Source organism: Mustela nivalis (assembly GCF_964662115.1).
Source record: "Mustela nivalis genome assembly, chromosome: 11".
Classification (NCBI taxonomy): Eukaryota; Metazoa; Chordata; class Mammalia; order Carnivora; family Mustelidae; genus Mustela; species Mustela nivalis.
This window is the reverse complement of record NC_139030.1, coordinates 40,374,664-40,397,707: the sequence shown is the minus strand read 5'-3', so window position 1 is coordinate 40,397,707 and position 23,044 is coordinate 40,374,664. Positions and strand designations below refer to the sequence as shown.

Genomic DNA, 23,044 nt, shown 5'->3' with positions numbered 1-23,044 from the left:
ACTACAAGAAGCTAAACGAATTTTTTTCTGGAAGGGCACACCTTCAATCCAAGTCTTGCAGAATTTCCTCAGAGAATGCCCAGTAAAACATGAGCTAACAATCAGAAATTATAAAATACACAAAGAAGCCACATAAACAAGAGAAGCAAACAGCATACTTTAAACCTTTTTGAGGATCTCTTAGAATTATTAAATATAAATTATAAAATCTACCTGAAATATTAGGAAAATTGTGGATTGTGTATCATAAAATGGTCATTAAATGATTCAATTAAGTGGCATTTATGGTCTCTATGTAGGTCAAATATAGAGGGAATTTGGGAAAATGTGTTTGGAATAACAGAAATTTTAAAAAGAAAAAAAATAACCTCTGAATAGAATGGAAAAGGCAATTTTTCCTTCAAGCTCCCCTGCTGCTTCATCCTCTCGCCATCCTCTCTTGCCTTCCTCTTCTCTATCCCCTCTGCAGGGATTGGAAAGTTTACTCTGACTAACCTTAGATCAAGGCCAATCCTAACCATATTAACAACACTGCTAATAACAGGAATCTTTATAATCCAGAGGTAATACTCATGTTCTAGTTTTACTTGAAGATATTGTTTTATAATATTAATTTTAAAACACTCTTGTAGTATATTACTTAAACTTGGTAAAGAGCCATACTACTTCATTTGAATACAGTAGTAAATAAAATTTACAGACTTGCTTTTTATACAACCATATAGACTTCTATCTGAAAAGTGAAATGTTTATTGTGCTACCAAAAGATTAAGCAAAAGGTCTTGGTCTTAGAAAAAACACAGTGTTCCAATAAATGCTATATCAAAGTCTGTTCTATATTTTTAATGCTTTTACAGAATTCGGTCCAGAATTACCAACAGCTTTTTTAAGGCTAGCGACTACTGGTAATGTCAATGTTACATATTAGGTGGCTAATACTGCATTTTTAACATAATTTATCTATTCGACAACACTTAAATGGGCTTTTATATTATGATATGCTCTGTGAATAATTACTAGTAAAAATAGTCAGTTCCTGCTCTCGTGGAGTCTATAACTAAGTGAGACACATAGGTTATTACTGGAGTAATCCTCAAATAAGTGTAGAATCGCAACTGGGCAATCATGATAAATTCTTCTTAACTACAGTCAACAAATACATTAATCTTAAAACCCTTTGTGTAAAGGATTTTATTTATTTATTTTATAGAGGGGGAGTGTGTGGATAAGAGTGGGGGAGGAATGTAAGGGGAGGGAGAGGGACAAGCGGACTCCACGCTGAGCTGGAACCTAACACAGGGCTCCGTTCCACACCCAGGAGATGACCTGAGCTGAAATCCAGTCCTATGCTCAACTGGCTGAGCCGCCCAGCTGCTCCTAAAAGCCCTTTTAAGGAATATTAACTTTGTCAAAAGTTAAAGGGAAATGAGTTACTTTGGTCTTATTATGGATCTATCCTTATAAATATAACCCAAATTTCCTATTGGAAATATTTACCTCATACTGATACCTATTTAATCCTTTTAAAGTCAATATTGATTTTGCCTATTTTTGGAAATTTTAGGAACTGTTCATTATAATCCCAAATGACAAATAGGCGAACTCATTAATTTTACCAAATTTTGTTTCTTACAAATTTTGAAGCAATACAGATTGTTTGGGATACTTCCAGAGATTCTGAAGATTTCCATTTTTAATGTGTTATTATTATAACTGCATTTTAAGAAATGTTAAATTTGATTCTGACTCCAACTGCCTACTTGAGGAAAGATGGAGACACAGACATTGGGTGGGCTGGTCTGCTAGTCCCAGAGAGGCGAACCTGAACTGAGAGACAGGGTTCATGGGGATGGGGAGAGAGTCTGAAGACCCCAGAATATGCAAATACTGATTCTATATAGCCCTCTAAACTCAATTCATGTGAAACTAAACTATAAATAACAAAATAAAATGGTTTGTTAAAATCTATTATTTTGGTGACTACGGTTAGTAATTTGGCCCTTTGGTAAGCTGGCTTTTAGATGATTGGCTTTAGTCCAACTGGCCTAGAATTAACTATAACGGGTCAATCTGACTTGGTCCTTAGTCATCAGATAAGAATAACCTGCCAGCATGAGGCTCAACCAGAGCCAGAACCAAAGAGTGCGTGCAAGCTGGCCAGGTGGACGGAGAGGAGTAGAGCAAGGGAAGGGCAGAGGGACGAAGGGCGCGCAGAAAACCCTCAGCTGGCAAGAAAAACTGGGTTGCGAGAAAGCAATGGGGTACTCCCAGATGAACGTGGGGAGGCTATTTTTAAGAATTCTGTCTTTGTCCTAGGTCACGGGGAGTAATGTGATGAGATCTGGGTTTGGGAAAACGCTCTGGCTACAATGTGGAGTCTGAACTGGAGAACAGCTGGGGCACGTGCAGCGCAACCCAGCAGAAAACTCTTACAGTGGTTTGCTGAGAGATGACAGTAGTCTGGACTGGAGCCCGAACGAAGAAGATTGTGAGCAGTGGGCAGATCAGAGTAGTTGTCCTCAACTAGAGGTGATTTGGCTCCACAGGCAAGATTCAAATATCTGTCGACATTTCTGGTTGTAATGACTGGGCTAGAGGGACGGGCTGTTAGCCTCTAATGCAGAGAGTCCAGGGTGCTGCCAAACATCCTATAGTGTACAGGATAGCTGCTCCCTGCCCATAACAAAGAATTGTCTGACCCAGAATGCTCGAGTCCCCAGGCTGAGAAACCGTGGACTAGAGACTAGAGAACCATGGACTAGAAAACCTGTAACACAGACTTCCTGTCAGAAATGATAAATTTATGCATAATGCCAGATTTACCAAAATAAAATGCAGTGGCCAAAAGAAAAACAACACAATGTCAGTAACTGCTTTAGGACCAACATTTAAACAAACAGGTGCAATTCCAAGCAATTATTAAATACATACATATAGTTACTAAATGCTGAGAAGGGATGAGAGCTGTAAACTGCACTCCCAGCTTGACAGAAATACACAGTGACTAAATCTAGCATTGTCTGCAAAAGAGGCACGCACTTCACTCTGGTAACAGTCAGCAGGATCTAAATTTAGTTTATACTCTTAGTGCATTAAAATAGCATCAAGAAGCTCAGGAAGTCTAAAACCATCACACTCCAAGTTTCTGTCTATACTGTTAATAGCTACTTGCCAAGATCCCTGTTGCCCATGTGATGATTATAGCCTATTAAAAACATGTCCTCTGCAAAGTACTCTCAAGAAAAAACAGGAAATGGAGTTAAGGGAATGATTCTAGATAAAATAATTGGCAACACAAATATCACGATGTAGACAGTCATAAGGAATATATCTTAACTCCTGAAGTTTTGTGAGGGCTTTATGAGGCTTTTTTACTGTTTACTATAAAAGTTAAAGTGCTTTCAATCAGAGTTCCAGTGTCACAATGGTAAATTAGAAAAGCAAATGAACATTTTCATTTGAACAGAAAATCTACTAATTGTCCACATGTGACTTGGATAAAAGTGGAACGGGGAAAGAGCTGAGCCAGGCCTCTTACTGCAAATGGGGAGTGATTCAGAGTGGGCTTGGTACCTTACTTTATCAGTTAAATCTCTCTTCTAGTAAAACAAAACCCAGATGGACTGACCCAACGAGATTCATTTTTTCACTTCAGTTCACAGGACCTTCTAAATGCAATATGAGATTTTTAAAAATTGCTTTATTTTTTGAAATTTTAGTTCAAGATGTATTCCTTCCAGTAAAGTACACTCAGTTTTTGCATTCCGCAATCATCTAAGCAGATATGTACCACTAGAACGAACCTAGAAAGAGTTCAGAATTAATATCCTACAGTAAGGATCGTTTGGGGTGTTTGTTTGTTTGGCAAGAAGCCATGAACAAAAAAGGAAACCAAAATCAGCAGCTTCATAGTTAAATTCCAATTAAGTCATGTTAGTCGTTTTTTTAAAATAGATGCGCGCACACACACACACACTCCTTCACTCATTGGCAGATTCTTTTCCAGTGTTAGATCCATGAGATACAAAAAATATCTGTTTCAGTTGCTCTGTGTCTTCACACCTGTGCTGCACTTCTCCTCTTGCCTATATTCCTGTGCCTACGACTAGAAATAGATTCTTAGCTAGATACATAGGTACCCAAAACAAAGCCTACATGTCTCAGTTTCTCTCAGTAAAAATATTTTATTTATTTAAGAGAAAGAGAGCATGAACAAGGTGTGTGAGCAAGGAGCCTGACCTAGGCCTGATTCCAGAACCCCAGGATCATGACCCTAGCCAAAGGCGGCTGCCCACGTTATGGGTTTTTTGTTTTGTTTTGTTTTTAGGAACTCTTCCCACTTCCACAGAAATTTTTCTTTACATTGAACTAGGACTTGTTGTCTACACACTTCCACCTAATTTTGAGCTTTAACAATATTGTGGGTAAATATTTATTAATTTGAATTTACCCTATGCCCTCCCCAACTAGATGACAAATTCCTTAAGGTTAGGTAATGTACTTTCCACTTCCTTGTATTCCCAGTACTTTGCTAGAGTTAATAGATGCTCACATGTCTGCTAGTAGTTTAATATACGGAAAGGGGAAGTAAAGGAAAGGAAGAAGGGATAGAGTGAAGAAGGGAGGGACAGAAAAGGAGAAAGGAGGAGAGAGGGACAAAGAGAGAGAAGGATAGTGAAATAAATGATTAAAAGCAACACAGCAAAATGTTTTGTCTTCAAATATGTCCAATAAAAACATCTTTATATTTATACCCATGGACATTAATGGGCCATTATAGGACCAATTTAAGCACCTATTGTTTAAACATTCCTGAATAGGCACTTCTGAATGCGTAACTGAGTGGAAATCTTCGCATGTGGGAGAAGACTCAACCTGAAACAAGAACTCTCCCTAAGAGTCTAGAGAATAAGAATCTCCTTAAGCCATTCTGTTGTTCTTCTGTTTGCTAAAAACAATAGCAGTAGCAACAGCAACAACTGCTAATAAGAAGTAAAACTGAAGAAGGCTTTAAGTTTGCTAGACGCTCAGAATGCTTATATGAAACTTTGTCCTGAGTTTGAAGAAAAGCAAGAAACCAATCCAAGGATGTTTATGAGCCAGGGTCAAGTTAGGACAGAGTTTCTCACTGTTGCTGACAGAGAATAAGAAACTCAGTCTTCTTACTGAGTTTGCCAGATTAGAAGGATCTTCTTGTATTTGTGGAAACAAAATTTGTTCCTACATTCCCTTATGTATCCAGCTTCCTAAACATGGCTTATCAATTGATTTTGAACTTTTAAGTCTTAATAGTTTTAACAGTGTATGTTTCTTATTACTGCTTTGGCTACCCTGTAAATCTAAACCCGATTACTGATTTCTCTTTATTTTGCCTTAATTTTGCTTAAAGTGAATTTTGACTACAAATAATCTGGCTGATAAGCAATGGCTTTACTTCTGTTCTCATTTGTTTTCTTTTTTTTTTTTTTAAATAAGCTTTTTACTTTGGGATTATTTTAGACTTATTCCATTTACTTTTGATGAAGAAGCTGTGCTTATTCTAGGAATGCAAAGATGGTTAAGGATTCTAAAATAAATCTAATTCTTACTACTATAACAGAAGGAGGAAAAAGCATGCAACCATCTCAATACGTGTAGAAAAAGTATCTAAAAAAACCAAAACATCCATTATTGACAAAAACATCTTAGTAAGCTGTTAATAAAATGAAATTTCCTTAACTTGAAAGAAGTTATCTTTAATCAAAATAATATGGTACCTGTATAAAAACAGACAAATAGACCAATGAAACAAAACAGAGAGCCCAGAAATAAATCCACACATATAAGGTCAAGTAATCTATGACAAAGGTGTCAAGAGTACACAACAGGAAAGGGATAATCTCTTCAATAAACAGTACTAAGAAAACTGGATGTTCACATGCAAAAGAATGAAATTGGATGCCATCTAACACCATATACAAAAATCAATTCAAAATGGATAAAAGACTTAAATGTAAGACCTGGAAATGCAAAATTCCTAGAAGAAAACACAAGAGAAAGAGCTCCTTCACTTTGGTCTTGGCAGTGATTTTCTGAGTGACACCAAAAGCAAAAATAAACAAGTGGTCCTATATCAAACTAAAAATCTCCTACACAGCAAAGGAAATGAACAACAAAGTAAAAACACAACCTATAGATTGGGAGAAAATATTTGCACACCATGTATATGATAAGGGGTAACTATCCAAAATATATAAGGAATTCATAGAACTCAATAGCAAAAAACAAAAATAAAAAACAAACAAACAAACCTGATTTAAAAATGAGTAAGGCTATTTTTTCAAATAATTAGGATTATTGAATTATAAATACAGGCTATTGATTCAGAAATCTTACATTAGAATTTCAGGATTTGTGCATACGAAAAATACTGGCAGACTGGAGGTGAGAAGTGAAAAAAAGAAAGAGTATATTTTTTGTGAATAGCTAGATGCATTTAAATATTTAATAGAGTCTATTTTAGAAGTTTCGCTATTGTGTTTCTTAGCTCAATATAATTGCTAGTTGCATAATTTGCTAAAGGTAATTTTGAGTTTGTTGCACATGGACCAAAATAAATATTTCTAGTACTAAAGAGAAATAAAAATAAAAAATAATTTTAAAAAAATGAGTAAGGGAGCTGAATAGACATGTTTCCAAAGCAAACATAAAAATGGCCAATAGGTAGATGAAAAGGAATCCAACATCACTAATAATTAGGCAACTGCCTATCAAAACCACAGTGAGGTATCGCCTCACACCTGTTGGGATGGCTATTATCAAAAAGACAAAAGATAACAGGTGTTGGGAAGGGTGTAAGAAAGCTTTGTATACTGTTGGTGGGGATGTAAATTGGTACAACTGTTACTATTATGGAAAACAATATGGAGGTTCCTCAGAAAATTAAAAATAAAACTTTGATTCAGCAATCTCACTGCTGGGGATATATCCAAAGGAAATGAAATCAAAATCTCCAAGAGATAACTGTACTCTCATGTGCATTGCCACATTATTCACAGTAACCAAGCTATGGAAACAACCTTAAGTGTCTGCCAATGGTTGAATGGATAAAGAAAATGTGATATATGGAATATGATCCATCTATACAAAGGAGGAAATACTACCACTTGTGACAACATGGATAGACCTTGAGAAATTAATGTTAAGTGAAATATGGCAGAGAAAGACAAACACTATATGACCTAATTGATATTTAGTATCTAAAAAAGTTGAACTCATAGAATCAGAGGACAGAGTGGTGATTGAGAGAAGGTAGTATGGGGAAATAGGGAGATATTTGTCAAAGGCTATAAACTTTTAGTTACAAGATGGATATGTTCTGGGGATCTAAAATAACGCTAGTTAATAATACTGTATTATATGTTTTGTAAATCCCCCACCACTACAACAAAAAAAGTAACTATGTGAAGTGATGGATGTGTTAATAATTATGGTCACCATTTCACAATGTACATATATATCAAACCATCACATTATATACCTTAAATATACACAATTTTTATTTGTCAAATACCTGTACACCTCAGTAAAGGTGGGAAAAAAAGAAAAAGATTATCTACAAAGTTCCTAAGGTAGATATTGTAATTCAAGTTTAAATATTGAAAATGTTCTCTCTGAGATTGGCAAGGAGACAAAAATGTACTTTATACTTCTAATCAATACTATATTGAAGGTTCTAGCTAAGGCAATAAGACAAGGAAAAGAAAAAAAATGTTGTAAGACTAGGAAGAAAAAAATGAAGCTGTAATTATTGGCTGATGATGTGATTTGTGTATGTAGGAAAATCTCAAGGATTTCAGATAATCAAATAAAGTCAATTTAGCAATGTTGTTAAATAAAAAGTCAATAATATCAATTCAACATCTATAAAAGAGTTGGAAAAATAGATTTAAAAAACTGAACAATTACAACAGCCTAAAACATCAAATACCCAGGAATAAATTTCAAGAATCATATGTAAAACTTCTGTACAGAAAATCATAAAATATTACTAAAATGAAAACCGAAATAACATGGACATCCAACACTTTAGACTGGAGAAACTCAATATTGTAAAGATGTCATTTCTCTCAAATTAACCTATAGATTTTATGTAATCCCAATGAAAACTTCAGAAGTTTTCTTTTTTTTTTAGTAGATATTATTCTAAAATTTAGACAAATAAAAAATAGACAAGACAAACTTGGAGAAAAAGAAGGTGAGGAGAAGAGCTCAAGACTTATTATAAAGTCATAGAAATTCAAACCGTGTGGTATTGGCATAAAGCTAAACAAATACATCAATGAAACAAATAGTTAAGATAATCCAATACAAATATGGACACTGCGTTTATGGTAGCAGAAATGTCAGGAAAAGATTTTAAAATAAATAATTCTGCATCCATTGTACATGCATGCACGTGGGGGAGAAAAACTAACCGAACAAATCCTGACTCCCAAAACCCCTTCACGCTGCACATAAAACTTAATCCTTTTTTTTAAGAAATAAAACTTAATCCTAGATAAACTGTAGCTCTAGATGTGAAACGCAAAACAAAATTTCTGTAACATTGTAAAAGAAAATACATTCATGTCCTCGTGATAAGCAAGGATAACTTAAATAGACAGAAAAAGTCTTAATCACAAAAGAAGAGATTAACAAACTGAAGTGTGTGAAATTAAGGTCTTCTACTTATTATAACACCACTAAGAAATTAAAAAGCCAGCCCACAGAGTGTGAGATATTTGCAAGCCATGAATATGACAAAGGACTCGTCTTCAGAATAAGCAACTTCTACAAATCACTTAAAACCCCAGACAAACCAATAGAAAGTGGGCAAAAGACTTAAATAGGTACTTCACAAAAGGAGATATTCAAATTTTTATGAAATTATTAAAAGGTTCTCAATCTCATTAATAATCAAGGAAATAAAATTAAAACTATAGGCCACTATATACCCAGGAGAGTGACTAACATTAAAACAATTTAACAGTACCAAATGTGGGTGAGGATATGGAAAAACCAGAACTCTCACAAATTATGAATTTTCCAATTTGGAAAAACTTTTGAAGAAATCTCATTATCGAACATATGCGTAACTTTTGATCAAGTAATTCTACACCTAGGATGTGTGTGTATGTATGTGTATATACATGTGGAGATATATATATAGGAGGTATATAATATATTGGATATTTTTATTTATTCATGGTAGTATTTGTAATGGCTTCAAACTGGAAACAATTCAAATGTTTTCCAGTAGATAAATTATGGTATATTTGAAAATGTGAAATACTATTCAGTAATAAAGGTGACTCGAGTACAGCTATATGGAGCATCTCAAAAGAAATTTGACACCAAAAATACATATTATACGACTCCATTTATAAAATTCAAAAACAGGTAAAACTGAAGTATATAATACTTGCAGTTGGGATGTTGGTTATCTTTGGGAAGGAGGGCCGTAGTCATTAGCTTAAAATGGGGCACAAGGTGACCTTCTGTGATGCTGTAATGTTCTATCTCTTAACCTCAGTAATAGCTACTTTAGTGTATTAATTATAATTCATTAAAGCAAATACTTATGATTTACGAACTCTTCTGAGCTATGTTATATTTCAAAATAAATTTTATTTGAAATATCCATCTTTTATCAATTTTCTTCTTTTATCCACCCCACCCTACTTTTCACATTAAAGTATTAAATATTAAAATCTAAGATCTAAAGGTCTGGAGAAAAAAATATATGGTTATAATTATTAAAAGTAGCAGGGAGTGTTACAAGTACATAGCAAATTTTCATATCCATTTATCTCAATATTTGTCAACAACTGTTTGAGAGACAACAAGCAATGAGGTTTTTAAAAAATAAATGTATAAACTGTGACTCAGATTTTATTCCCCAAATTCACACATCTAGAAAGTGACAGAGTTCAGTTTAAGACTTTAATTCTTGATTTCTAGTTTCTTGCTCTTTATGCTACCCATGTAGCCATTTAAAATAATATATAACTTAAAATAAATGATCTTGATTCAAACAGCTGGGTTTTTTATTTGATTCTGACTAGACTCACTGTGAGTCATGACAATTTTCTCCTAATCCTGTTTTAAAAATAAATGCATTTATTGAGATCAATAACAGGAGGACATTTTCTACTTTTTTAATATATATTTTTCCACATCAAATAATGTGTGTGAACAGTGTTTCATACTTTCTTAGCTACAGTAATATATTTCAAATATGGATTCTGATTTGGGTGTTCTTTTAAAACTAAAATACAGTAATATCATTGAGCTGTTCAGGGACCTTATATTCTGAATTTCTCTAGTTGAATTTTCTAGTTTTAGATAAAAGAAGAATTATTAGTTTCCTTTCTAGGAGTTATCCAATTAGAAGGATAAAAAGAAATATTTGAGACTACAGTTACAGAAATAGGTTAGAACACTGTGCTAGTAAAATTATGAGTATGATCACTCTGTATAGCTTAAATATTCTTTGATCACTATAGAATACAGCTCTAACTTCCACCAGGTATTTTAAAATTACATACCTTTGGTCACAGTGACTACCAGTAAAAAGAGTTCATATGACTTAATTGACATCATCTGCATTATTAGAAAAATATAATTCAGAGGTTTATAAAACTGATGGTGTGCTAGGAGTCGCACACGTGAATGTGGGAAACGGTTGCTGTTTCACTGGTGATGATAGTGTACATTGGTACAAATTTTTAAAAAAGATGTATTTGTTTGACAGAGAGAGAGAGAGACAGCGAGGGAAGGAATACAAGCAGGGGGAGCGAGAGAGGGAGAAGCCCGATGTAGGACTCCATTCCAAGACCCTGGGATCATGACCTGAGCTTGAGCTGAAGGCAAGGGCTTATTGACTGGACCACCCAGAGGCCCCCATTGGTACAAATTCTGGAAGAAAGTCTGGCAAGCAGTATCAACAGTGTAACATAAGCAATTTCTAAGGCTGTGTACTCAATTTACATCAGGTTTCCAAAGGAAACAACTAATGACCAAGATTGGCCTACAGGGTTATTTGCTGTAGCATAATTTATAATATAAAAACTTACCATAGCATAAATGTCAAATAATAAAAAAAATTATTAAATTACCCATGGCATATTCATATTCACTTTGGAGCCATTAAAAACAGCACAGTAAAGGAATTGTAAGATGCTATTTGGCCAGACAGAACAATACTACTCATACTCTGTCCTCAACTTGCCACCCTTCACTTGTGATGCTATGGAAGGGTATGAATGCCTGTCACGGATTCCAACAAAGGAAGATATTATGCCAAGGCTCCTGTGACTTTTCATACGTCGATGATAGCAGAAATAGTTCTTTTTGACACATTTTTCTGTATCAGCAGGACCTGACTTTACTTATGAGAGTGGTCACTTCCCCACCCTCTTCCGCCTTCTGTGACCCTACTCTTCCCTTTAAGAAGTTTCTGAACATAATTTTTGAATTCCTGCCCTCTTCCACGTGATGATCTCCCTGCTCCCCATTTCTCCATGTATGACCATCATGACGTGTTGCATCTGTGTGTCCTTCTCTGGGTTTCTTGACATTTCCTACCGTTCTTCTTGTAACTATAAGCTAACCACCTTTTGCTTTAAGTTTTCTCTTTGATATCCTACTTCCCACCCCTTAGGTTCCAAGTCCAAATCCCAGAATCATTTATTTGTTCATTTACCACATTTTTATGGCTTTTTGCCTACTTGCTATGGTTAAACTCTATCTCTGGACAAACCTATTTACTAGACTTTGGACTGATTATGGCACAGATGTATAATCTTCTTGGCCCTTGGGTTTGTGATCATTTCACTGAGTTTTTACTCCTTCTTAACCTAAGAGGAAAACTTTAGCCTTCCCTCAACTGGGTAGAGGTCCCCAATCCTATTATTATTAACTTCACTGCCATTATAATAATAATAATTATTATTAACTCCACTGCCCCATGAGGAAGAATCAATACCTGGGGTCTCTGAAGTTCACAGCTGAGACCAGAGCTCATCTACTATAGGCTAAGAGACCCTGATCAGGAAGGGAAAGTCATCCCTAAAGGGGTGAACAGCATCTTATTGATGGAAAAGTAACCCATATAAAGAATCTCAGCTTCCTTCTCTCTCATTTTCTCTTTTTGAATGTCTTTTAATGACTTATAATACAGACAAATAATGCCAAATAATTAAGTGGGACTAAAGTACCTTCTGAATTATAGGTATAAAAGCATCCTATTCTTGTTTAAAAAAAAAAAAAAAAAAAAAAGTCCTCCACAGCCACACCTAGAGTTAAGATGGGAAGCACCAGTGTGGTTAGGTTTTTTATGAGTAGGAAAGAAGCATTGGGGGGGAGGGGGCGGGAGGGACAACTGTTGGAGTTTAGTTTCTCTTCTCATGTCTTTAGTTTTGAAATGGTTTACAAAGAAACCACATTTAATACCGTTACAGAACATTCATGTTCATCTGTTTTTAAATTGTGGTTACTTTATCTTGAACATCCTGAACAAATCATGTTAAGGCCCAAGTTTTTTTTAACCTGCTTTCAATTCTCCCCAATTCCCCAACTTCATCGTCTTTTAGTGCCATTCTCATATGACACTGCCTCCTTTTTACCTTTAAAATAAGAAACGCTGTAGATATAAGAAAGAATAGTTTTGCACATTTCTAAAAGATGAACCTTAAAACCTTCCAGTACTAATAATGAGCACCTCTAATCTGTTTCTCTAGCCCTGGGTTTCTAAACCTGGCATCTACATTCACTGACCTCTAGCAGAGTTCTCCATTAACAGAACAAAATCATGCAAAATGTCAGGGACTGTTTCATTCTAAATGCATGTTCTGTAACATCTCTGTGCTCAGATTAGAAATAATTCCTGGACAGATACATACTCAGAGTTCAGCTGGTTGGTGGACCATGGCTGTAGAACTGCTTCCATTTACCCTGTTGAGGTAAACAGTTATATCTTCACTCTCTGCTTAGCGGCAAATAACAAGAAACACTACATTACAAATAAAGCCATAGAGACTGAGGTCACTTCAACTCACCTTCTAAGCTTCCTTCACTTGAAAATGGTAAAATAAAATATTCATGGGCTACCATTAATGTGGTTGAACACTGAGGGAGGTATTTCCTTTTATTTCTATTAATCCGTGATTGCTCACAGCCTCCTACCAAGTCCATCATCTATATCCCTGTCTACCCCATATATGTATGACCACAGAGACTCAACAAGTGAGACAACTAATCAATCTTCCTAACAGCATGACAAGTATACTGAATCACATTTCCAATGTTCATTGGCACTTTGAACAAAAAAACACAACCTAGTTTATCTACAGAAGGACCAATTTCCCCAGGAGATGTCTGAGGCTGCCCACGGCAACCTATCATCTCTGAGAGTTTAGGGAACACAAACGAATACTGAATGCAAGTTGACTTTCTGAATTAAAATTTTAAGCCCTTTAAATGAAATAGCAATACTGAAAGTAATTTAACATCTTTTAAGATAATTCAAAGTGCTTAACTCATTTAATATAATTATCTCTTAACATTGTTATATAGTCTCTATTTTCCTAGTGCTCTTCAGAAAGGACAAAATACCCTTCCTTTTACCATAATTTCCCCCTTGTCTATATCTAATTGAAGAGCTTTCTATCAGGAAACTTGAAAAATGGATAATTAGTGCTCTGGGGCCTCTCGTCAACTATGAACTTGGGAATTGGGAGTTTCTGGCCTTGCTTAATGAAAAGTGTTTGAATTAAATTTCCTTCATCTCAAAAGTATCTTTTTTTTTTTTCCTTTTGGTAAAAAGTTTCTCAGAGAATCTCTCTTAATAGCCACTGGCAAAGCCCATAATTCTACTACTGAAACAATGAGATCTATTTTCCAGATCATCAATCTTCATTCTCCAGACAGATACAATTGTTTGAAGAGTTGCAATTACATTATCCCTTGGTGCTTCTTCAGCCTCCACATTTGACTGATTCCACAGTTAAACAATTAAAAGGCCAAAGGAATTGAGGATTAATTTTTATCTCTAATAATAAAAAGTTCATTGCACTGAATTTCTTGGTATCAGCATCATCACCCTCCTAATTAAAAGTGCAATAGTTATATAATCTTGCAAAAGGAGAAATGGAAGTCAATACGTATTCATGGACTATGTAATTTGAGCGTAGGAGCAGCAATCATCCTGACTGTATGGACAGCACCATTTTATACTACCTATAAATGAATCAATTTAAAGTGCTCGGCTTAGCCTAGAGAGCTAACAGTTAATTTCATCCTCTGATACTAAACATTACGTTTTTGGATAGCCAACGATATTTAGCAAGAAATAAGTCCAGTAGATTCCAAACCAAATGTAGTTAACCAGGATGAACCACACATTGCATTGGCATAGAGGTATGTTCTACTTCAACTGGCATCAAAGGCCAGCAGGAAGCTGTTGCTTGCTAATTATCAATAAGGAGTCAATTATCAATAAGGAGTCAAGGCCAGCTCTTCCTCACTTTCCCTTCCCAACTCTTTCCACACGACTGCTGCCTTCATCTCATCATGTTACCATCAGTTCTGTTCATGTTCTTATTCTCCTCGGTGGCTCTAGGAAGGCTCTAGGCTCTCCCCTTCCCTGTCCAGGTGCCAAGGTTTGGATTCCATAGGCCTCCACAGGCACCTAGGAATCTGAATTTTTCATAAGCAGCCACAGTGTCAGGGCAGCGTGGTCCCGGAGCCACTTTCCTTTTTTTTAAAGATTTTAAGTTCCGGTTAGTTAACTTACAGTGTAGTATTAGTTTTCAGTGTACAATATACTGATTCAACATTTCCATACAATATCTGGTGCTCATCAAAAGTGCCCTCCTTAATCCCCATCACCTACTTTACCCATCCCCCTACCCACCTCTCCTCTGGTGACCACCCGTTTGTTCTCCAGAGTTAAGAGTCTGTTTCTTAGATTGCCTCTCCCACCCCCCCCCTTTGCTCATGTGTTCTGTTTCTTAAATTCCACATATGAAGAAATCATATGATATTTGTCTTTTCTGACTGACATATTTCACTTAGCATAATACTCTCTAGCTCCATCCACATCGTTGCAAATGGCAAGAGGTCATTGTTTTGGATGGCTAAGTAATATTTCAGTCAGTGTGTATCTCACATCTTTACCCATTCATTGGGCACTTGGTTGCTTCCATAATTTGGCTATTGTAGATAATGCTGCTATAAACATCAGGGTGCATGTATCCATCTGAATTAGCGTTTTTGTATCCGTTGGATAAATACCTAGTACTGCAATTGTTGGATCATAGGATAGTTCTATTTTTAACTTTTGGAGGCCCTCCATGCTGTTTTCCACAGTGGCTGCACCAATTTGCACTGGGAGCCACTTTTCAAGGAAAAAACTGCCTGTGAGCTTCTGGATTACTTCCTGGTCTATTTATTTTGAGTGCTTGGCACAAGGCTTCAATGAGATAGGAATTCAAGAAAAATGATACCAAAAGCCCGGAATAGGTAGGATTTACATTAGAAATTGGCTTAGGGAAAGGAAGGCTCAGAATCTGGTCCTATTAAATGCTCTTTTATACACTTGTGTCTCTGAGTCTCAACTTCTTCAGGGTAAAAGTTCAACAATAGGAAAGCAGAAGGTTAAGAATGTGAATGACAGGCTGGTAGAGAGGACAACATTTTAAGTGTATGATTTAGGATAATGTTCCTTGATCCCAAAAGCACACTCCTCTCAACTGGCCCACCCCTAAAACTGGAAAGGGGGGGAAACTTCATGAAATCATGGTAGAAATCACCTAACCAAAATATAATTTTTAAACATTAAAAATTATCTTAATCTGCTAAAAGTGAGTGGTTTTCTTCTAACCAAATTGAAATTTTGTTTAAAAACATACATCTTAGGAAATCACCTGAAGTCTGTGGAAGAGTTTATCTGTGGTCTTCTGAGAATTGCTTCCCTTTTTGTTTTTGCCAATTCTCTCATGAGACAACTGACTAGTCAAGCCAAAATTTGTACTGTTTTATAAAAACAGCTCCATATTTTATTCATTTCAGAACATGAAGGCTAATGTCAATGTCAGGACTTGTCTTCCATAAAACTATCACATTCGACTATTGGGTATTTACCCAAAGAATATGAAAACAGTGCAAAAAGGTATTTGCACTACAGAATTATTTACAATAGACAAATTATGAAAGCAACCCAAGTGTCCATCAATAGATAACTGAATAAAGAAGATGTAGGGTGTATAAGTGTGTGTATGTGTATAATATACATATACAGAGAACACAATTATCATGATGAACACTGAATAATGTATAGAATTGTTGAATCATTATATTGTACACCTAAAACTAATATAACACTGTATGTTAACTATACTGGTTTTAAAAACATTTAGATAAAAATAAATAATATTCAAAAAACTATCTCAAGTCATATTTTAAACCAGATTCAGTATACTCCTCTCACTTACCATTCCAATTTTATTGGCATATTGAGAGCTATCAAGAATACACATGAGTGCTTGATTAAGCCCTGCTTAATAAGAGCCAATTATAAAGGGAATGACCCAAACTATACAGAGACTTCCCAAGGAATGATGACTATTACTGGATTATGCTTTTTTCCTTATGAGGGCATCGAGCCCAATGTGGGGCTTGAACTCAGGACCCTGAGATCAAGACCCGAGCTGAAATGAAGAGTCAGGCACTTAACTGACTAAGCCATTCAGGCACCCCTTACTGGTTTGCTCTTAAAGGAATGGGCTAGCGGGTAAACATCAAGCCAAAGGACCTGTGTATTATAATTTGTTCCTTGGTTTCTGTTTCACAGGGTCAGCTGCTGTTTGTTATTCTCTTGACTCATCTCATGAACCCCAGATTTCTCTATTTCAAAATGACTGCCATGGAATATGCTGCTCCACCCCAGCACTCACAAACTGACCTGCACTGCTTCAAACAGTATCTTAGCAGGTCCTGTCATGTTAACTCTTTCTCAACTCTTAGAAATACCCTCCTCTGTCCACATAGAGTCGTCCTAAAAATTGCAAAATAAGAAGCTACTACATTAATAACACCACAATGTAAAACCTAATATATAATATTATAAAACAGGCATTGGGGAAGAATGGATCAGTGATTAAGAGAACACATCTGGTATCCAGTAGACCTGGGTTCATGTTGTGACTCTGATGAGTACTAGGCATCCAACAGGGTGCCTACATCTCTCCAACTCTCATCTGCAGACTGGTGCTAACAACACTACTACCTCACTAGGTTTATATGAAGATTAAAAATGCTGACTGCATGAAGTTAGCACGAGGACCGATCAAAGTATTTGTTCAATTGCTATGAGCGACTACCGTTAATGACAAGGGTACATGCTTTAGAGTCATAATTATTTCAACTCATGAATCTGCATTTCAATCTCTTCATTTGTAAAGTGAGGTTGGCACCAACTATGCTACAGATTTGGTTTGCAGTTTAGAGATAAATATATTAAAATCCTTGGTAAAATGCCTGGCACAGGACAAGCACTCAATAAATGGTAGCCATTGTAATAATTATAGATGGAAATTTCTTTGGTTATGAGACTGTAATCCATATGCCATCACTATCAACTTGTTCAAAGTTTAAAAGGCTTTTGATACCTTTCAGTGCAGCTGATCTTACTCCATCATGATCCTCCTACTGGTGAGGAAATCTTACTCAGGCAGAAACGCACCCAGCCTTTCTCATCCTCTATCTACTGAGAAGGGTCTCACCTCTACCAGCAGAGTTTCTTTCCTTTCTCTGCCCTGGGGGGGTGGAGGGTGGGTGGGGGTGTTCTGTTGTCAGGCAAATTCTCTGGGACTTCCGCGGGAAACTCATGAAGGGAGGGAAAGGGAATTTCCTGAATACAGTTTTATGTGTTCTCTTCTGAATATTCAAGGGAAGTAGGTACAAAAAGAAAAAAAAAAAAAAAGGAGAAGGGAAAAAACCTCCTTTTGTTGGACTATGTTCTTTGAGTGCCAGTTCTCTAAAGCAGTACCAAATGAGTCATGGTTTCTACTGGGTAATAAACGCTATGGACTTGGCTGTTCCTGAGGGCAGAAATGCCATAGGAAATCAGACACACTATGAAGGCAGGGCTACTTGATTTCCCAGGAAGGTAGCCATTTGAGGGAAATACCTTTAGAACTGTTAACACTGGAGGATCTGAAGGAAGACTGCCAATGGTGTGACAAGGAAGAGAGGCTTCCCAAGTGAAATCAGAAATCAGGTGACCAAGGAGACCTACCCCAGAGGATGTGCCCTTCAGCTGACCTGCAATTGGGGTTGAAAAACACCAGGAGCTTCATAGAAATGGGGCCCAGCACTGACATCACTGAAATGCAAGAAGTGGGGCTAACTGGCAGCCCTCCATGCAGAGCAGAGAGAGGACATCTGCCAGAGAGAGACATTGGGAGACAGAAGAAAAGAAATGTGGCAAACAAGAGTGCAGGAGAAGGAAACATAGGCTTATTGGGCTATGCGACCATGGCAAGAAAGCACTATGCAATGGGTATTTCCCATCTGCCCTTCCAGAGTCAATATGCCCCATTCTCCACCCTGCTCTGACCCTGGGAGACTGACCTTTGTGGACTAGATCAGTGGCTCCCTTGTCCTCTGGCTTCTGGTTGAGTTCAGTTAATGTTGGCCACCAGCAAGAGACTAGACTGCAAGAAGAGAGGGAAGGCAGGTATTGGGAAGGCAGATATTTGTTTACTTCTTCATTTTCATTCTAGACTTTGTTTGATTTTTCTTCTTCCTGGTGGCAACAAACTGGCCGTAGCCTTCCTAGGAAAGAGCAGCTCCTTGCCTGCTGTTGTGTCTCTCCTGCAGCTGCACCTGTCTCTGGCTCCTGGCTCCCTTTCCTTGCTACTTTGGGGTCAAGGGACAGTAATTGATTCCAGCTACTGCTAGTTCCTGGCTCTTCTCTCTCTCCCACTTGTTCTCTCAACCCTGTCCACACCTTTTTAAATATTCCCTTCCTTAAACTCTCAATTACCTACTTGAATGTACCATCTGCTGCCTGCCCAGACACCAACAGATAGACTCATGTACAATGATGACTGTACAATGAGAAAATGCAAAGGCAATCCATTGCCCTCCTGATGAAGGGAGGATGAGAGAAAATATGAGAGTAGAACTCAATCACTGGACTAAGACTTTGGTTAGAAGATGTTTATGAACTTTGTGTAAATCCAAAGCTTGATTCATGGTAATATGATCTACTTGTAATTATTTTCTATGATGATGATTTTGGTAAAACAAGGCAATATATTTTGCAGGTTTCCATTATTAGAATAAGTTGATTTGCAATGTTGCACAATGGAAAAGAGATTTAGGCTCAATTCCCATCTTCACCACTTATTGTGTTAAATTATTCCATCTTTGTATATCTCAATTTTTCCATCTGAAAAACGGCGGTCCTAATACCTTTTTTGCAGGATTCTTATGAGATTAAGTGGATTCCTACCAGATGCATGCTTGCTCACAGTAAACCCTTAACAAATGACAGTCACACGTGTCATTCCTGTGCTTTTTTGTATCCTCTTCTACCCCAAGTGTCAGTTTAAGAAATCCAACCAGAGTGTGGTGTTGTCTAGGGCACTTAAATAGGGGTGAACCCAATCAGTTCTCTCAGCACTGTTTTAGATCTAGATGAAGAAGACTCTGATAAACTCCTTGCTGGCAGGGAAGCTGTGGCCAGCTCCCAGTAATCCACTCATCTGTCATATTTCCCTTTGTTGAAAACGATCTCTGAAGTGTTTATTTTTTTTTCAGAAATACATTCCAAACAACATCATTTTGTGCTACACACTACACTTACATCCTCAAGTTATTGATCAGTTAAAATCCTCAGAATTTCTTGAAAATTCTAGTAAACTAGTGATGCAAAACTTCCTAACCCTAATATGACTCAAAATTTCATTTTCAAAGACTTATCTTTCCTTTGTACCTTATTTTCCATACTGAACATTCTTGAGAAGATTGCTCAAGATTATTTTTGCTGAAGAAATAAAATATCAGACACATAGAATATATTTAGGAACAAATATCTAAATCTTAGTTCTGTTCTCTTTTATGTTAAGCATCCTACATACCACAATACTTTTAACCTTAACATACGTTCCTTCACACATACAATAAGTATTTACTGAGTGCTAGTCACAGACCTAGATTCTGGGGACTCTCCAGATAATAAAAAACGCAGAAATGAACACCCTGATGGATGTTACATTCTAAATACAAGGTTAATATATTTTCTTCATCTTTTCTGTATCTCTATTTACAAAAAGTATCAATTTTTAACAAGTCTAGTGTTTCCAAATAAACTATAGGATGTCCAGTTTAATCTGAGTTTCAGATCAACAATAAATATTTTTTAGTATGTCACAAATATTTTGCTTGACTAGAGGTATTCATTGTATATATTTATACTAAAAATTATTTTTTAACATTTAAAAAAATTAAATTCACTTATCCAACATATCATTAGTTTTTGAACTAATGATTAATGATACATTAGTTGCATATAACACCCAGAGCTCATCAAATCAAATGCCCTCTTTAATACCCATCACCCAGTCACCTAATACCCTACCCACCCCTCTATCTGCAACCCTCAGTTTGTTTCCTGGATTCAAGAGTATCTCACGGTTTGTCTCCCTCTCTGATTTCTTCCCATTCAGTTTTCCCTTCCTTTTCATATTGTTTCTGCACTACTCCTTATACTCCACATATGAGTGAAACCGTGTAATAGCTGTCCTTCTCTGACCGACTTATTTGACTTAGTATAATACCCTCCAGTTCCATCTATGTCGATGTAAATGGTAGGTATACATCTTTTCTGATGGTGGAGTAATATTCCATTGTATATATGAAGCACATATTGTTTATCCATTCATCTGTTGAAGGACATCTCAGCTCCTTCCACCATTTGGCTGTAGTGGACACTGCTATGAACATTGGGGTGCATATACCCTTTCTTTTCACTACATCTGTATCTTTTCACTACATTTGTATCAGTAGTGCAGTTGCTGGGTCATAGGGTAGCTCTATTTTTAACTTCCTGAAGAAACTCCATACTGTTTTCTAGAATGGCTGTACCAGCTTGCATTCCCACCAACAGTATAAGATGGTTCCCCTTTCTCACATCCTCGCCAACATTTGTCATTCCGTCTTGTCAATTTTAACCATACTAACTAGTATAAGGTAGTATCTCAGAGTGGTTTTGATTTGTATTTCCCTGATGGCAAGTGACGTGGCTCATTTTTTCATGTGACTGTTGGTTATGTGTATGTCTTCTTTGGAGAAGTGTTTGTTCATATCTTCCGCACATTTTTTTTTTAAGATTTTATTTATTAATTTGACAGAGAGAAATCACAAGTAGATGGAGAGGCAGCCAGAGAGAGAGAGAGAGAGAGGGAAGCAGGCTCTCCGCTGAGCAGAGAGCCCAATGTGGGACTCAATCCCAGGACTCTGAGATCATGACCTGAGCCGAAGGCAGCGGCTTAACCCACTGAGCCACCCAGGTGCCCTCTTCCGCACATTTCTTGACTGGATTATTCATTTTTTGGGTGTTGAGTTTGATGAGTTCTTTATAGATCTTGAATAACAGTCCTTCATCTATTCTGTCATTTGCAAATATCTTCTTCTTTTTCTTAGGTTGCCTCTAAAAATTATTTTTAACTGAAATTCAAATTTAACTGGTGATCCTATTTTATTGTTGGCTAAATATGACAGTCCTAAAAAAGTCACTACTCTCCTGAGTGACGTTGTGCACATAATTTAGATTTTTTGGATCTCAGTTTGCTTGTACATAAATGTAGCTTGCTGCTTCAAGGGACACTCATGGCTCCTTAAACTTCCTGGTTCCAGTTCTTCCCTAAGCAAGAGATCATGTCATCACATTCATCCACTCCCTCTCCTCCATTCAGAACTTTCAAACTGGTTGTCCATTTTCTGGTACTACTGCTCCAATCTCTTCTTTTCTCAGTGTCCCTTGGTAATAATCTTGATCTGACACCCAGCCCCATATCGACTGACTTGACTAAGGCTATTAGTATTCATGCTCAATGCCCTACATTTGAGTAGCACTTTACAGTTCACAAAGTGCTTTCCCATACATTACTGCATTTTGATACATTAACCTCTCTCCTCAATCCCATTAAAAAAATTTTGCTGAAGTTGTCTTTCGTGCCACTGCATAATCCTTCGTATGTACCTCTATGAGCATTAGCAACCTTCTGAGAGATCCTCTTTCAATTCAAACAAGTCTGCCCTCATCTTTGAAGATTTCCCAGAGATTCAGGCTCTATCATCCATCCATCTCCCTCCATGCACACTGGGTTGCCTCCTTTCCCCCTTCTGTTCACAGGAGCAAGTACCTGCCTCCTCCCAAGACAGACCTTTTCTATCACGTTCCAAGTCCTGTACCCTGTGGGGCTCCCTGTAAGCCTGAATCACACAGTCCTGGATACTACTCAGTGTGGTTCCTGCACCAGCAGCAATCCATTCCTGGATTCAAGAGTATCTCATGGTTTGTCTCCCTCTCTGAGCTGGTTAGAAAATACAGTGTTTATAGTCTTGGACTCTGCCTGAGAATACTGAACCAGAACTTGCCTTTTTAGTTTGAGAAACCTGACTTAGGACATCTTTAGTCAGGCACAATTTTCCCATGTTTTCCAGGAGATCTGTACCACTTGGTCTATATTAAGTAGATCATCCAAAGAACAATATTTCTAATCTTGTTTCTGCGAAGGTACACTCCCAGGATGACATCAACTGCCGTAAGAAAGAGAGACTCACCTCTGCAGTGATTCTCATCCCACCTAATCTGCATACTCTTTTTGCAAGTCATTCCTTACTATCAGCCAGGACACTGAATGACAGCATTAAGAAGGGGAAAACTACCCTCTCCAGTCTTGATATCTATAACACTGTTCCCTAAGTACATGAGCAAAAGGGAAATATGAAT

The 23,044-nt window shown here is 36.8% G+C and overlaps 1 protein-coding gene across 7 annotated transcripts in view; it reads right to left on the bottom strand.

Moving 5' to 3' along the window:
- The window catches only part of ZNF385B (zinc finger protein 385B), a 408,464-nt gene that overhangs the window by 215,242 nt on the left and 170,178 nt on the right, over positions 1-23,044 (bottom strand). Inside the window, exon 1 of one of the 7 annotated variants that reach the window (XM_082689378.1) lies at positions 12,924-12,975. The exons of the other annotated variants lie outside the window; for them this stretch is intronic. The gene's annotated coding sequence lies outside the window, so the exon portion shown is untranslated. Of the gene's footprint in view, positions 1-12,923; positions 12,976-23,044 lie in introns of those variants that run through there. 7 annotated transcript variants of the gene reach the window in all.